At 43.4% G+C, this 16,851-nt stretch overlaps 1 protein-coding gene across 4 annotated transcripts in view; it reads left to right on the plus strand.

Annotated features, from left to right (window-relative positions):
• Positions 1-16,851, plus strand: part of FAM110B (family with sequence similarity 110 member B) — a 134,859-nt gene that overhangs the window by 59,906 nt on the left and 58,102 nt on the right. For 3 of the 4 annotated variants that reach the window (XM_061172008.1, XM_061172009.1, XM_061172007.1), the window contains exon 4: positions 16,492-16,580. The exons of the other annotated variant lie outside the window; for it this stretch is intronic. The gene's annotated coding sequence lies outside the window, so the exon portion shown is untranslated. The remainder of the gene's footprint in view (positions 1-16,491; positions 16,581-16,851) is intronic. 4 annotated transcript variants of the gene reach the window in all.

The raw sequence follows: 16,851 nt of genomic DNA on the forward strand, positions 1-16,851 counted from the left end.
AAATGCAGAACATCGCTAATGGATGACTCTGACAGGAATTTTGCAGGTGAACTGCGTTTTGCAGTTGGATGACTTCAGTTTGTTCAGATATGAAAAATTTGGTGTCATACAGTCCATTTCACTGCAATTTAGGTCAGAGAGTCATGCTGAAAAGAAACGTGTATGGAGGCATGAGTGAGCACAGACTACAGAACAGCCTCCAAACTAGTAAATCAAAAAGGACCATAGGTTAATTGAAATTCCATTTAATTTCACACAACTAAGACTCACCAGTGTTTAAAATATCAGTGCTTTAAGATTGCTTTCTCTTGGTTGCCAACAGAGGGGTTTTTTTGTTTCATCCTTCCAAAAAGTACACAGCATCAGCATCTTTAGGGAAGACAGAAATTGTTATTTTTCAAAAAAGAAAAAAATAATAGAAAAAATTCTGTATAAGTTCCATTGCTGAAAATGAGGACATTTTAAGGAAAGTTGTAATTACAAATCAAAAAAGACTTTTTTTTTCACTCTCCTTCCTCCCCTGGCCTGTCCCAGGCTAGGGCTTGGGGCAGGAGGCCCTTGCTTCATCTCTGCAGGACCCTGGCTCTCACCGAGAGCATCTCCAGGGGTTGGAGTATTGATTCTCATCAGTGGGACCACCCATCACTACCGTTGGAGGAGCAATCAGATTTTCTATTTACTTCACCCAGGGAAGCCAGGATCCATTCTTCTATGTGGATGAGCTATGCCCATTGTAGACAAAATAAAATTAACTAAGAACCACCCACTTCTCCCCCATCCCCACTCTCAGGATAACCTGGTGAGGTACCATCTTTCTAAAGCCTGGTACTGACTTACATCACATATTCAAATTATTTTTGGTCTTAAACAACACTAAAAACAAATGGGAAGATTATGCTTACACCTTTGGAGGAAGATGATTAACACTTCAAAAGCTTCTTTACTCTATAAAAGGTGCAAAATACCATCAAGACGTCAGGTGGGCAGTTTCTGTCGCTGCCCTGCCGACTCCTGCAGTGCTTTTACACTAACCTGTCAGGTCCTTTATGCCGTTTATTCCCATGGCAGAACATCTCTGGGATATTCATTTAAAAGCCTCCTATATAATCTAGTACAAAAAAACCCCACTTGTGTAGGCTTGACTCAGACTTTATGATAAAAAACATTCATCATGTGTGCTTCCATGTAAGAGGAATTTAAACTCTCCTCTTCATTAGGAGACCTGCCTGCAGTGGAATTAAAATAGCTTCGCCCTGAATGGGAACACTGACTTGGCAAAGATCAGGAGCAGTCATTCAAGAGGAATGTAATCGAATACTTGAAATTTAAATTAGCTTGTAATCTGACTTTGAAAATAAAGTAAAAGAGAAGCCCAAGAAAGTTTCCTTTAAGGTGAATTAATGTCCTTCAAATCACTTCCAGGTTCAAAGCTTATAATAATGTACACACGATAAAAGTAATATGCAGTGAAGCTTATCTTTTCTATGTGCTTGTTCTCCCTGATACACTGATACTGGCCTTAGGAAAGGTGCCCTACATAGAGAGAACCCACATCTGCAGAAATAACTTGCAAACATCACCAGAGATTTACAAACTGTTTCAGTGCTGTTTAGAGGGACAACTTTTTTCTTTATTGTGTCCATAAAGCATACATTGTTAACCCAAGAAAGAACCTTAAATAAGTGACACAGATTTTCTTCTTTATTTAGAAACTATTCAGATGTTCATATTTTCAAAGGATTCTTTCTCTTCAGTAAGTTCTTCCTCATTCTTGAAGGACACGGTATTTTTTCTGTTCAAATCACTGAGTGGTAAACTTTCCAGGAGAATAACATTTGTTAAATGAAAAAACTTACCTAATTATTGTCCCTGCCTTGAATAGGATTACATAATGAAAAACTGTCTCTTTGCTGTAAAAGAAAACGTAGAAAAGGATCTCTACATATGAAAATAGAAACAGGAGAAATCTAGGGAATCCAGAGTCAGAAAACCATTTATGAAAAACTTAACATTCAAGAAAGAAACTGGGGGGGGGGGGGCGATTATTTTCAGTAAGAAAAAAAAAATTCTTGGCTTTTGGCTTTACAGGTAATTACACACTTAACAGTATAGATAGAACAGAGCTCAGTTTGCTTCAAGGCAAATTTCTGTTAAATAAATCCCATTTGCACATTATTTTCTATTGTAGAGCTTTAAAAATTGGTCCCTAGATATAATAAAATTACCTATAAAATATACACATATAAATGGAAATATCTTTCTAACAAAACCTTGGAACCATTATCTGTTAATGACACTGAGCGCTATGGTTCACAAGACTTTTCAAACTGTGAAAGCAAAAACAGAGTCAGTATAGGCAGACACACTGAAAGGTGATTGCTTTGCTTTACCTTCTTTTAAACTTGATTCCTACTAGAGTAGGTAACAATCCACAAGCTTCCAAAACTTGCCAAGGTTCCAGTCAGTCTTCAGTGACGCTAATGTATCTAACTTTATATCCAAAGAAATTATTTTCCTTTTTTTCTCTCCATCACTTAAACTTACTGGTTTCTTTCCAGGCGTTTGAACCTGGACCTATCTTTTAAGTGCATAAGAGCGCCTTTAGATAAAAGGAGGGAATTACCCAAATAACTCAGGGAAGGAATGTCTGAGCTGTACAGTACTTAGCAGTGAGGACTTGCTGTAGTGTCAGCAGAGGCCCTAATGCCTAATAATCATCAGCAGATTGACTGACAATCCAGGCTGAACTTTCGTTTCCCACCCTGATGGTCTGAGTTCTGGCTGGGATCGATTAGTACATCAAAATCGTGTTTGCTGAGGCTGCTGCTTACTAGCTGGTTAGAAAAGCTGAGCTGCGTCCTGTAGACTAGCTGGAGGCCAGAGCCGATGACCAGGGAAGGCAGCAGGCGCCTCCAAGCCTGAGACTTTAGAGGGGCCACTCGTTAAAAACTTGCCACCCTTAGTTTTTTCTTTTCCTTGGGTGGGAGTGGGAAAAGTATCAAGTTTTAATTAAAAATTTATGTTGAGCATGAGTAGCACAGTAGAAAAATTAAACAATTTGGACAAGTTGACCATGCAAAGATAAAAACTATTCACATTGTGACATTTGCCCCTAGACTTTTTCTCCGTATATAGTCACAGAGATATGTGCATGTATACACAGAGAGATAATTTTAACAAAAATAGAATCATAATATACATCGATTTGACTCTCACTTAATATTCAGCTATATTTCCATTTAATAAATATTATTCTATAGTATCACTTTTGAATAGCTGCATACTCTTCCATTCATTTTATTTATACGCCATCATTTATGTAGTAGCTATTGTTGAATAAGATTTTTGTTTCTTTTCTTTTGGCTCTATAAAGGATACTGTGATAAATTCCTTACTTGTATTTTTTTTGCACATGTCCTTAATCATTTCTAATTTAGCACATGATCCCAACTATTTCCTGGGGATGATTTTCCCTAAGTGAGTGGCCAGGGGAAAGGTATACATATTTGTAAAATTTTCAAGAAGTTTTTCCAAATTGTCCCAGAAAAAAAGTCACGCTTATATAAGTTTCAGAATTTCTAGATGTTATTAACAAACTCTTAACAGTATAGCATTTCCCATCTGGCTTGTGCTCAGGGCATGCATGATAGTTATTTATTTTTATTATCTAGTTCTTTTTCTACAGAGGGTCAGTTTTTCTAATTACACTAAAATCATTTGGCCTGGATGTTTTAATTTTGCCATCAGCCAAGTGGAGAGAACTTTGATAACGTTTACAAAATGCTGAGCACTCCCTAAATGCTTTCTATATATATTAACTCATTTAATTACACATCATCATCATACTCATGTTACAGATGAGAAAATTCATGCATGAGGAAGTTAAGTAATCTACCCAAGGTTACCAGCTGGAAAGTGGCTAGATTAGGATAAAAAATAATGGGATAGAAGGTGAGAAGTATATGATGATATTGTTCTAGCAACGTAATTCTCTCAAGGAGTATCCTTCAGACTGTAACCTCCGAAGTTCTGATATGACATTTTTCAAGACAGCTATTCTTTGGCCTCTACTGACTTTAAAAGTTTCATAAGGACCCCAGATGAATTTCATACCAAATTATGTTCTGTAGTTACATATTTGTTTGGATAAGAGCCTAATCTTTCAAAATTAGTAATGTTAAAACATAATTATGAACATTCATGCCATGCATACTTGAAGTTCTTCCATGAAGTTTTTACTTAAAATAGCAGCATGCGTTACCCATGCAAGATTATATGCCTTGATTTTGGACCATACGTGTAGAGTTGCATTCCAGAACTGGTACTGATGCTTTACAGACGTTACCCATGCAAGATTATATGCCCTGATTTTGGACAATACATGTAGTAGAGTTACATTCCAGAACTGGTAATGATGCTTTACAGAACTGTTTACAACTATAGGAAACTGCATTTAACTGAAATGTGTAGGCATTCCACTTTAGAAGGCAGAGCTGAAATTTAGGACATTAATCCACTTATTATAATTTAAGGTTTTGTAGGAATTATCCGATGGTCAATAGAGAGAGTCTAATCCTGGTCCTTTTGGTAGTACAGAGATTACTCATGAGGTAAACACTTTCACGTCCTAGAAGATGCCTGGCAGCATTCAGAAGACATGGTATGGTTTGAGAACAGAAGAGAAGCTAATAAGCTCAGGAGAACTTCTGCCACCTAATTCATAGCTCTTATTAGATAATGATATCTAAATATTATTATTATATCTAATTATTAGATTATAATAATTATTATATATCAGATTACTTAATAATATTTAATAATGTTTAATTCTATACCCATGAGTTATAATAATTCATTTTTTGTGTGTTGGAACAAACATGGTTTTAGTGAAAAGAGGAGCAAAATAGGAAGGAATTGAGTCTGGAGTCCTGAGCAAACCTGTAACTGCCCTGGGCTGGTTTCATCATCTCTAAAATGAGAAAAACTGTAAGAACACCTCCCTGACAGCATTTAGGAGAGACTCAAAGCAAAAGTGAATGTGAAATTTCCTTGTCAGTTTGAAAACTTGGTTCAGTTCATTGGTGGTGTTGTTTTTTTTTTTTTAAGTACATATATTTTTTTTAAATTAATTAATTAATTTATTTTTGGCTGTGTTGGGTCTTCGCTTCTGTGCGAGGGCCTTCTCTAGTTGTGGCAAGTGGGGGCCACTCTTCATCGCGGTGCACGGGCCTCTCTTGTTGCAGAGCACAGGCTCCAGACGCGCAGGCTCAGTAGTTGTGGCTCACGGGCCCAGTCGCTCTGCGGCATGTGGGATCTTCCCAGACCAGGGCTCGAACCCATGTCCCCTGCATTGGCAGGCAGATTCTCAACCACTGCGCCACCAGGGAAGCCCCACATTGGTGTTGTTTTATTTGGCTCCTTCCCTGGTTTGGAGGGTCCATGTCCTCATCCTAGCACAGTACCTGACAAATGATAGGAGCTAAATAAATATGAGTTAAGCGTCATTATGATGAGATGGAGGAAGAGCCTAGATACCAAGGAACCCCGTTTGAGAACCGAGTAAGTTCCAGGCCCCAGCGGAAGAGGAATAGTGACTTCTCAACTCCGGGTGTTGCCCGGTGACTGGCAGCCTTCTCGGTGCTTTCCATGTGAGTTCATGTCTCATCATCACTGAAACCTTGGGGAGAACGTTCTGCTGGTCGGTATACCTGCTGGATGAGGACAGCGGGACACCCATGAGGCTCAGTGACTTGACCGCGGTCACAGTGCCCGTGAGTGATGGAGCTGGATGCCCCTCGTCTGATTCCGAGTGTGTCTAACTGCAGGGCTGCCCACCTCCGGACCCGCCTTCTCAGCACTTTGAGGCCAAGGCCTTTCTACTTATCTTCATGTTTCAGTGCCCCACATGAAACAGCACCAATGTTTGCCGAATAAATTCAGGAAATCCTTTCTGTTTTACATAATCTTTTTTTTCTTTTTGGCCAAGAGCCTTTACACACCACACTGAATAACATTCATATCGAGATGGCCCCATTTTCTGTGAAAAGTCTGAGGTGAAGATATAAAAGAGTCATTTTTTCTAGTTTGTGGAGAAAAATCCGTATGCTTATATGTCCATATATAGAGGATAACGTCAGTAAGTCTTCCGAAAACAAAGATGCGGTCTCTGCTCTTCCCATTGTGAGGGTCCAGGACCGTCCCCAGTTGGGTCTCAACCCGACTTCCAACCTTCTGTCTTGCTGTGTGTCCCCAGGCCCGCGTCTCTGAGGTCTCAGCTTTGTCACTGGCCAAGCGGGGTGGTGAACACAGTGGAACAGTAAGGACAGAATTTCACGTTTGAAGACAAAGCCTGCCAGGAAGGCCTGAGACAGCATTTCAGTGTTGTCCTAGTGTGGTGGCTCCTTTGCTGAAGCCCATCCCCCTCCAGCAGGCTCCCAGGTGTTTACTGTCTCCCTCACTGGTGAGCTCTGTTCGGGGGGAGGGGCCACATCCCAACCCATGGTCACGTCATAGGTGCCCAATATGCATTTCTTGAATTAATGAAGCAGTGTCCCCTTAGTATTTTAGGTTCTCAACCCTCTCTTCTTTATTCTAAACTTCCATTTCTTAAGAGCTTCAAGTGAGGATGTTAAGGATTAATCTTACTGGTTATTTAAAATCATTCCCTGTACTTCACCAGTACTAGGAAATGTGAATCCTTAGAAGAAAACAAAAGAGGGAATTCCTGGCAGTCCAGTGGTTAGAAGACTCCGAGCTTCCACTGCAGGGGGCATGGGTTCAATCCCTGGTCCGGGGATGTAAGGTCCCACAAGCCAAGTGATGCAGCAAAAAAAAAAAAGGAAAAAGAAAGAAAAAAAAAAAGGTGACAGAGTGGGCCAGGCTTGAGAAGATGCTACAAGATGTGCACCTGGATTATACACCAAGCCCCACAGAGCCCGGCAAGAGGATGGTCCAAATACAGTCACCTCTCTCAGCGGGGGACTCCCCAGAGGCCCCGGAAGGGACTCACTCCACAGGGTCCCATGCGAGGCCCCGTTCAGGCAGTGGGGACACGTCCTGGTCAACGGAGCAGGTCGCTGAGTACCTGAAAGGGGAGGGAGCTGAGGGCTGCCTTGCCGGGGAGGCAGCCTGACTCAGCCTTGCCCAGCCCAGCCACGGTGCAAGGGCATCGAGATCCCCTTAATGCCACATTCTGTTAAAGAAAGAGAAAGAAAACAGAGAAGGAAAGCAGACGGATGTGCGGGTGTTAGGAACAGAGAAGGAAGGGGCACCCGATGCCGACGCCCCGGTGCTTTCTCACCTGCCGTCCTGCCCGAACGGCCGGAGGACCCTGCCGCAGCCTGGGCCCTCCCGTCTCGCCCTTGGAGGGGGGTCCGTGGCGGCCCGGAGCCCCTCGCGTGGGCTGGGGAGCCGCGTGTTGGCATCGCTGCCCGGTCCCACGGGCAGCGACTTCCCGCTGGTGGCCTGAACGATCACCGTGGAAATGCCACGGTCACCGGCCCACCCCGCTTCACGGGGGCTGGGGTCTCTGGCTCCCCCGGGACCCCCCTGGGTGCTGGTCCCTCCTTCCTGCCTCGGCAGAGCTGGAGGAGGAGAGCTGGCCGGGGCGGAGGCACGCCAGCCCTGGGGGCCCAGCGTGCGGTCGGGTCTCCGAGCAGAGACAGATCTCTGGGTCCCTTCCGGCAAGACGGAGCTTGACCAACAGCCAAAACTGAGCCGGTTCTGGCGGGAATATTCTGACCAGTCTACAGTTATCTTGGAGCCGTGGGCTTAGAAGCGTTCTGCGTACGTGAACCCTGATTTCTTTCCCAAGGGAAGAAGACTGTCACCGCGCTCTACATGGCCCTTCTTTTTATTATTATTATTATTATTATTATTTAGTTATTTCTGAGATATACATTTTAAAGTAATAACTAGTTTTATGACTTATAACATTATACCAGAACATATAAGATTTTTAGAAATTTCATGTAATGTCTGAAACATTTATATTAACATATTTCCATACAAATAACCCAAAGAAAGTTTAGTATTAGTTGTTTTTTGGTTTTTTTTTATACTGCAGGTTCTTATTAGTCATCAATTTTATACACATCAGTGTTTACATGTCAATCCCAATCGCCCAATTCAGCACACCGCCACCCCCACCCCACCGTGGCTTTCCCCCCTTGGTGTCCATACGTTTGTTCTCTACATCTGTGTCTCAACTTCTGTACATGGCCCTTCTTGATACACAGTCTTTCCTCTCCTCGTCCTCCAAGGTTAGAGAATCAAAACAGAACTTGCAGAACCCCATTCAGTGGGGTGGACGTTTCTGGGTGACTGTCACCTGCCCATCCCCCCCGTGCAGCCAGTGTGAAACGTTCACGCCTCCTGCAGAGAAGGGTAAGTGAGGGTGGGACTTGGAAGATAACTAGAAAGAAGGGGAGCTGGAGGATACATCCTTCCTGTTGAGGATACATTCAACGTGCAGCTTTCCAGAGGCTCGGACCAAACCCTTTCCTCGCCCCGAGTCTGCTGTTTGCAGCTGTGCCTCTACCTTCCGTCTGGGCCCCCTGGCTCCATCCGCCTCTCCGGGACTTCATAGCTCTCTTGGTCACACCCACCCTCCAGCCAAAAGCATCCTTCAACTGCAGACCAGACTCTCACCCCAACTTGTATCCTTTCGCAGCACTTCGCCCCCCATCATAATTACCCCTGGGTTGATGCATCACTTACAGTTTATCCCTCATTAGAATGGAAGCTCCACTGAGAATCCGGGGCCCCTGCCAAGTCCCTGCAGGGTCCCCAGTGTCCAGCACGGTCCTTACACAGAGTAGGTGCCCCAAACTCTTCATTGAGTTTTGATTTTTCAGAATCAAGGCAGAGTTGACTGAAGTTCAAAGACAAAAGCCCTCATTCCAGAGGTTAACAAAAAAAAAAAATCTAGGGTCCCCCAGCAGAGGGGCAATAAGAACGATCAGAAATTAACTGTTACTCACTTTCAAACTAATGTAGGGGCTCTCAGCTTGAGACCTAAGAAAGGATCAGTTGCTTCTTTCTCTTACAAAGTGTCTGTTTAAATGTCTTATACAAAACAGGAACAAGACAAATTAATCAAACAGCTTTTTAAAAGTGCCCCTTTTTGAGCCAGCAGTCTGTTACATGAAGAGGAAGTGCTGCTAGCGTTTCCCAGATGAATGCCTGCGAGTGGTACCAGGCTGTATCCCGGCAGCCTCCAGGGAGCGGTGCCTTAGGCCAAATCACTGAAGCCAATTCCTCTTGAAGTTTTAGCTCCTGATAATGGTGATGGCGGTTTCATAATCCACATGGACACTGCTTCAAGGTAGCACATGTGAGGGTCATTTTAGGAAATCTGTCTCTATCATATTTTCTCACAGTTGGTGTCTGTGTCTACATTTCTACACACTTTTTCACTCTTGGATGTATAGACCATGAGTTTCTGTGTTTTCCCCTGACGTTTATGGGCCATGCTGTTCCTTTCCTTAGTTTATTTCCCATCCAGTTTGTGGATCCCATCCAAAGATGGAAGGATGAAGGATGCCGCTTAGTCAGTATTTTTTTCCACAGCTACTAATTAACCCCTGGGAGTATTTGGTTCCTCAGAGCAAATCATAATGCCTGTTGAGCATGTCAGCTTTTTGTAAAGGTTTTCAAAGAAAAACCAAAGCACAGCATAACTACAGAAATGAGAAGTTTGCATGTTATCATTGGATTGGAACTTGACTGGTAGAACATATACCGATTTGGGGAAATTACAGAAAAGAAGTTTAACAGATTAACAGATTTGAATAATATCATTGGAGGACTGTTAATTTTGTAGAGCATATTGAAGAAATGACTTGAAGGGAAAACAAATAAATAAATGGATACGGGGACAAAAGTTGCATTTGACTAGCTGACCTCTCTCCTCTCCCCTTTTCACATAAATGCCTCATTTTAAATTTAATCAACCTCCTCATTACAGACTTGCCCCAATTTATATTCCATCGAAAACACTTTCTCAAATGTATAATGGCATTTAATCTATATTGCAAATCATTAACGACATGCAATTTTAAACCCCAATTTCCTGAAAATTCCTTTTAAGATTGGTTCATATAGAATAAACTGAAATTAGTGACTAACGCATATCCAGAAAGAAGTAGGTGAAATACTGTTTGTTACTACAGTGAATACCAATAATGGTTCTGCATGATTAATCAAGTCTGCTCTTGGCTTGTCACCATTAATTACTTCTAAATGGTATTTCTGACAAAGCTGTACACTGGAGAAGTTTAGATACTTCTTTTTTGAGTAGTCTGACACCAGAAAAGAAGGGAGACACTATGGTATTGTGAAAAGATTGCTGCTATTAATAATAGCTTAATTTAGAACTCACTCTGTGCCAGGCCCTGCGCTGAGAGCTGAGTACTCATTGCTTCTGGCAGTGATGCTGAAAGGTGCCTCCCGCTATTGCCTCTGAGACTCAGAGACATCCAGCCTCTTGCCCCAAGTCACCCAGGAGGGAGTAACTGATCCAGGCAGCCTGGCTATTGGAATGCATGGTTTTCTCCTGTGCCTCTTGCAAGATTCAGCTTCTAGAACTATTGTTACCATTAAATTGTGCCGTGGGCAGATTTCCTTAATTTTCCCTTTACAATGACTTCTGATATTCCTTTTCCATCTCTTGTACCTCTGAATTATTATTCATCACTGTGGTCAAGGTGATGATTTTTGACACCTTGATTAGGACATTTCCACGATGGGTGGAAATTAGTACATTTCCACCATGGGTATTTCAAACTATATTGAGAGACTAATTAGCACTTTAGGACAAATAAGTGGCAAATTGCTAATCAGGGTGAATAAAGTGAAGTCTCAGATTTTATAGCAGCACCACTAATACCTTCCTACTATTGACTTTATTATTTATTCTTCAGTGCTGGAATCTGTGAAGTTTTTTTTTTTTAATTTATTTTATAGAAGTATAGTTGATTTACAATGTTGTATAATTTCTACTGTACAGCAAAGTGATTCAGTTATACATATATATATATATATACATTATTTTTCATATTCTTTGGAACCTGTTAAGTTTAAGGAAACTGGCTATACCATACATTGATTTAACCACTCTTTGTTTCTCTAGATTGGAAGAAAAACAAGAATGCACTTTTAAAAACCACTTCTGGTTTATAAGGTGACACATTAATCCTCAAAATGACAGGAAATCAAGATGATTCTGTCTGCGGGGTTTCACTTATTAAAATTTAATTTGCTCCTGTGCTTTGCTCCGATCGCTCTGTGCTAGCAAACTAGCTATAATTAGATTAGCAGCCTGCTTAACGCTGGTGACAGCCTGAGCCTCAGAGAGCATGTGCCGGATTCCGCCCGAGCCGCTCCTCATTGGCTGCTAGCCTAGCTGCTCGCCGGTTTGATAGGTTTCCACAGTACTCTTTATGCTGCATTGGAGACACTGATACAGAGATACTCTGCTGCGTTCTGGCCACGGTGGAGGTGCTTAGCTGGTAACGTTACAGGAGGAATCAGGCACCGAGGAGAAGGCGATCGTCTTTGTTGAGAGAGCGAGGCAGTCACCGACTGCCGGCTGCCAGAGGAGATCAAGGAAGAAGTTTCAGTTCATGGTAATTACTTTGAGTCTTTATCTCGCCTGAAAAACACGGCCATGCATGAAATGAAGTGTGTTCATCATGTCATCTGTTTAATTTGATCTTGCTTTTGTTAATATCACACGCTCTCCGGCGTTCCATGTAAAATATGTCCTCCCGGAGAAGGCTGGGCTGGTAAACAGCTACCGTCTTCATGTAGGAATCTTGTTTTTACCTGGATTCAAGAGTGCATGTGCTGGGGAGCGCTTCTTATTGGTTCTCTGCTGTTTAGGAAAGCCCGATGTTGCATCCATTTAGGTGTCTTTGGAGGTGCGTTTCAGTGCCCTGTCGACTTTGTTTGCATGGGGTCCGGACTCTCCTGAATAATGAGCCACGGAGGAGAGTTCGGAGAAATACACTTTAATTAGGACAGAGCAGCGGGTCTCCTGGTGTCCACGCAGGGTCTCAGCAGAAGTAATGCCCATTGTTTCTTCAAAGATGTGTGCAGCCTTCATTTTGGATGGTTCTCTTTGTTTCCCCTTCTGCAGTTTTCATGAAGCCTTTTTCATATAGAGGATGGTAGCATATCCCGTTCTGCCAGAAACACTTCTCGGTGTGTATTCGGCCTGTGCTGAACAGAATTTTTGACTCGGGCTTTGTTTAACAAGGATGTTGTTTCGGGAGTTGAAATCACAGAAGGTGGGGTTCTCACCACTTTGACTTATGTTTGACAACATTTTAAAATTTCTATTCATGGTTGCCTGGATGATTTTCCAAATCAAACAATAAATAATCTTGAATTCTGTGATAAAGATGATACATTCAGAAGGAAAAATATTTAAACGGCCAAGGCTGAGCTTAAAGAAATGCAAACAAATGCAGTGCGAGTGTCTGCTTCTCAGCGTACCTTCTCCGTAGAGTTCTGTTTTATTCGGGAAGAGCCCCTTGCCACCATTTAGCCCTCAAACTTAAATATTGATGTCCTCACCGTGTGAGACGGTGGAGACCACAGAAACTTGTGTATTAAGTCACCAGTCACACGGCTGGCTGGCTGGCTGCCACCATGCGTCTGGGATCCGTGGAGAGCTCTGCTGGTATCTGAAGGCTGTCAGGAATTATCTCCCTGCTCCTGAAAAGCCAGACATTGCCGTTTCAGAATTTGGTTAAAGTAGCTGCTTTGATTTGAAGCTATAATCTGGTTCAAGGGGTTCGTCGTGTTCTTTGGTCGAGGAAAACTTCAGAATCCTGTGTTTCCCTCCCCATCCGAACCCTCAGGCCCTGCGAATTCCCTCCCTCGTCCATTCCTGGGGTGTACTGTTTCTCCCAAATAACAGTTTGAAGAAAAGAACAAGGAATATTCTGAAAGTTTGTCGTTTATTGTGATAGGGTGTCGCCTGTAATAAGAAAGTCGAGTGTGGTTCATTGTCAGCCGGCCTCTGGGTTTTGAGATGCCGTGTCTGGTGAAATGGGCACTGGAGGGGGTCGCCCTGCGGGGGACACTGACTTCCTCTTTGGACGCCCCGATGACGCAAACCACGCCTCAGTCACATTTCACGAGGTTGCGTGGTGGGGGGCGGAGGGCGCAGCTCAGTTCCGGGCTTTGCTCTTCCTCACCTGCCCAGAGCCCTCCTGCCTGTTCATTCTTTGCCGGAGGTGCTTCCTGTGCAGACGTGGAAAATAACCTCCAATCCACAGACGGGCTTAGACCCTCACTTGGGGAAGAATAAACTGATGCGATCCCGTCGTTGTCTGTCCCTCTCCCTTTTCTTAATCTCGTGAAACGCTTCCTAAATTACCCTGGTCTTAGAGCATTCTAAGAAGTCGGCTGCCTTAAAAGTAAATTATTGTTCGAACGCAAGCTGTGTGACTCTCCCCTACAAGCATCGTCGTTAGGCTGTGCGTCACGGGAAGCCGTGGGAAGGGGTTCTGGCTGATGCTGATTCTCAGGGTTGGATCTTAAAAGACCTTCTGTGTCTAGAAGGAACTTCTTAAAAAGGTAAATATAAATATAACCGTGTGCGAATATTGTGTAGTAGTTTACTGTGATATCCCAGAGGGCCTTTTAACATACACTAAAGGGGCATTTTTCTAATAGCACTAAGTAAAATGTTATTCATGTTTTTGCAAAGTAACAAAATCTGCACTTTTATCTTCAGATGAATCACATCTTAACATTTTTTTTAACTACACGAAGGGGAATCGTTATGTATTTCTGAGATAAGAAAGTAAAAATAAATGTCTTGGGCACTTTAAAATTTTGTTCTCTCTCATCCTTATAATTCCATAACTCTTTATTGATGAATGACATTTCTGACCCATCAAAAATAGGTCTATTAGCATGAACTAGAGTATAAAGCATATAATATTTTAAAATTAAAACATTGTCTGCTATAAGAGATACTTTCTCACTTTTTCTTCTAGGGGCTTATAATCACAGCAGGAAAAATGATAATCAGTTTAAAAATGAAAAGTCCTTCCACGTAGAATATGATGTGCCACAAAGCAACTGGGCTGAACAGGGCCTGAAAGTTACAGTAAAAAGGAAGGAGTGGGGGGCAGTCCAGGGCCTGGGGTGAAGAGTTGCCAGGTGGTGCCTGCAGGCGGCTCTCTGGCTGGTCCCCTGGCATCTGTGGCATCAAAAGCACTGAGGGAGGCCTGTCATTCACAATTGATAAATATTTCAGGGTCGAACCTCCAGAACCTGCCTGGGTTGGAAGAATGTTTGAGGAGCCATTAGGCCTCATCTCAGTGTGTCTAGTTTTTCTTTCATTATTTATTCTATAATTACGGGCACCTACCGTGTGCTAGGTTCTGTGCTAAGCCTTAAAAAAGGAAAGAAGGCGCAGCCCTCTCAGCAGGAAGTGGCAGATTGTGCAGGGGAGGCCGTGAGATAAATAATAATGGGGTGCAGGGGGCAGAGGGAGGCACCCAGCCTGGGGATCCTGAGGAGGAGTGACCAGGCGTGGGGTGTGAAGACTTCAGGACAAGGGCAGTAGTGCCGGATCCAGAACTTTTTTTGCACCACATACACCGCTCTTAGTGTCAAGTAGGAGTCAGGGTGGGCCACAGACCTGGTTCCTCTTTCGTATGGACTTTCAGTCTCCCTGTTGCCTTATGTGTGATCTGTAATATTAAATGTCATAAATAGGAACTGTCGTGTCTTTTCTTCCTCGTCCTAACCCTCCTCAGAATGCATACTAGGTTGCTGCCTGGACGTGTTTTTATTGCAATAGATTTATATCACGTGGGATTCGAAAAAATTTTTTAAATGCATCCAGTAATTTAAAGATGCATCTTAAAGGCATCACAAAACACCTTCCTTACCGTTGTACCCTTAAGTAATTTAGGGATTGCTTTTGGAACTGCTTGCATTGCCAGGAGTTATCATTTGCGATGGGACGCCGGTTGACTGCTTTATTTATTTAATTAGCTCTTTTATTTATTTCAGTCATTTATTTTGTATGTGCTCGTTAAAGACAAGCTTGTAAATTCTGGGCTTGGAATATAACACTTGCATTTGACCTTCCTATGATTAAGGCCTTCTGCTGTCCTTACACATTTGATGGAATTTAGACAGATTTTCAATCTTGCCAGATTTGGAGGGGAAGTCCCCCTTAAGGGTCACACACTTGCATTAGCTCTTGCCACCAGGAAAATGTCTACATGGAACCAGGGCCTGCATTTCCGATACTTTGGGGCCTGTAGTCAGAACACCCTCCAGATGCTCTAGTGTTCTGCCCTGTCAGGCTTGCACACCGACTTTTGCACAGCCCGTCAGAAGAGCAGCCTCTGTCTTTCCCTCTGTCCTTACCCCGCCCTCCTCGCTGAGTTGCAAGTATTCTCCGTCAGAGCTGATTGCAGAGCCGGCAGCCAACCCTGCTGGCTTTCCCGTCCCTGTCTGTTCCTTCCCAGCTGCCTTTTCTGCCCCCCTTTTAAATAGATGTTCTCCAAGGTTCTGCCCTCCGTTAGCCCCCCTGTTACCTGCACTCCATCGGTTGATTCATCCATCGCCACAGACTCAGCCGCCCTCCTGTGTGTCCGCAGGGCCCCCGCTCCAGCCACACCGGCCTCCTTGCTGCCCCTGCTCGGGGCCCCGGCCGCCCCCCTGCTCCGAGGGTGCTTCCCCCAGTAGACCCAAGGCTTGTTCCCTCAGTGCCTTCGGGATTATGCTCAAGTGTCCCCAGCTGCCATTCCAGTGGGACAGTCTAAGACAGTAGCTGTTGTATTTAGTCTCCCCTCTCTGGAGGTCAGAGACTTGGTCTTAACCCCCAGAGCCTAGAACAGAACTTGGTCCATAGAAAGTGCTCAGTCAGTCCTGGAAAGTGAATGAATGAATGAATGAATGAATGGCTACTGGCGTGGCAGGCTGCAGTGCCGTGAAGGGTGCCCCTGTGGCAGTCAGGAGCTCTGCCCCAGCCAGCTGGGTGGGCTGTGCTGAGCCCTCGCCCTGAGTGGGTTCTGTGTCGTGGACTGAAGTGGGGTTTGTCCCAGGTGGGCTCTAAGGCCCCTTGAGACAATGACAGCCTGTCACTCCCTGTGCACACGCGGACCCCCGTGTGCAGAGCAGCAGTTCTGAGGATGAGATGACGCCCTGTCAACCTTCGTTTGTGTGACTTCCCACAACTTGGTGTTGATATTCTTCTGTCTTTATACTTGCTATCTGTGGCTAAATGTCTCCTTCAAAAACTAGTCAAGGTGAACAAAACACTTAGCTTCTAACTGAAACGTGTATGTAAAAACTAACACAGTTTGGTTTACCTCCGTGTTCGTTATGTTTTTTTAAATTTATTGACCAATTTTTGAAAGAATTTTCATTTTCTGTTGTTGTATGTATTTAATAGCCTGCCTATTTTTGTCAAATAAAAAAGCAATAGCGATCTTTTCTTTTCTCTGTTTTTAGATATTTCGTGCAGCAGAGAGTACTTTAAGAGAGGAAGGAGTCCCTGTGACTTCTGCCTGCAATCCGTAAAATACTCAGTCCTCTTTCAAGTAAGTGTATTGCTTTGCTTTGATCCATTCTGAGCAGAAGGTATTGATTCTCTTTGAAAACCTGTGTCATATTACACTAAGACACAGAGGCTGAGGTTTCAGATATTTTGCTCTCTGGCAAAAAAAGAGGAGTCCCACCTTTGAGGTCCTGCAGGACCAAAATAACAGTGACGATGATTTCCTTCCCCAGGGGTTTCCGTGACATGTTGTCTGCATGTCTCCCAGCAGTTCTACTCTTTTAAGGGCTGTGTAATATTTACTAGTAATCTCC

This window comes from Eubalaena glacialis, chromosome 17, assembly GCF_028564815.1.
Source record: "Eubalaena glacialis isolate mEubGla1 chromosome 17, mEubGla1.1.hap2.+ XY, whole genome shotgun sequence".
In the NCBI taxonomy this organism is placed as follows: domain Eukaryota; kingdom Metazoa; phylum Chordata; class Mammalia; order Artiodactyla; family Balaenidae; genus Eubalaena; species Eubalaena glacialis.